Genomic DNA, 448 nt, shown 5'->3' with positions numbered 1-448 from the left:
TGGGACTACGTAACCTGTGGTGTTCCCGGCAGCTCAGCTTGTGAAGAAACTGTAAACAAAGTGTGAATTTCCTGGTCTCCCCCCACCCCCTCCATTGCAGGAATTCTCTGTGGTTTTAATGAATCACAGCGTGTCTGCCATTGACATCATCGTACCCTTTTGCTAAGCAGCCATGCACCCCAATAACTCAGCAGTGGGGGTGGGGACTTGTGCCAGCTTCACGTTTAGGGGATTGGAGGGAACAGGGACAACTCTCATTCCTTTCACAAGAGACATTTAGCCACCCAGCCTACAGAAGGGACACTGCTCAGAAACCACCTCTGTGAACTTGGTGAGAGTGAGGAGGAGAAGGAAGGAAGAAAAAACCCTGGAGGGGTGGGGTGGGGGGAGAGGGAGGGAACTAACGCAGAGTAGGGAAGCCGACCTGAGCAAACACAGCAGCTTGAGT

The sequence above is a fragment of the Ceratotherium simum genome, chromosome 36 (genome assembly GCF_057802395.1).
Source record: "Ceratotherium simum simum isolate JZ-2026a chromosome 36, ASM5780239v1, whole genome shotgun sequence".
Lineage (NCBI taxonomy): Eukaryota > Metazoa > Chordata > Mammalia > Perissodactyla > Rhinocerotidae > Ceratotherium > Ceratotherium simum.
This window is presented reverse-complemented; position numbering follows the sequence as displayed.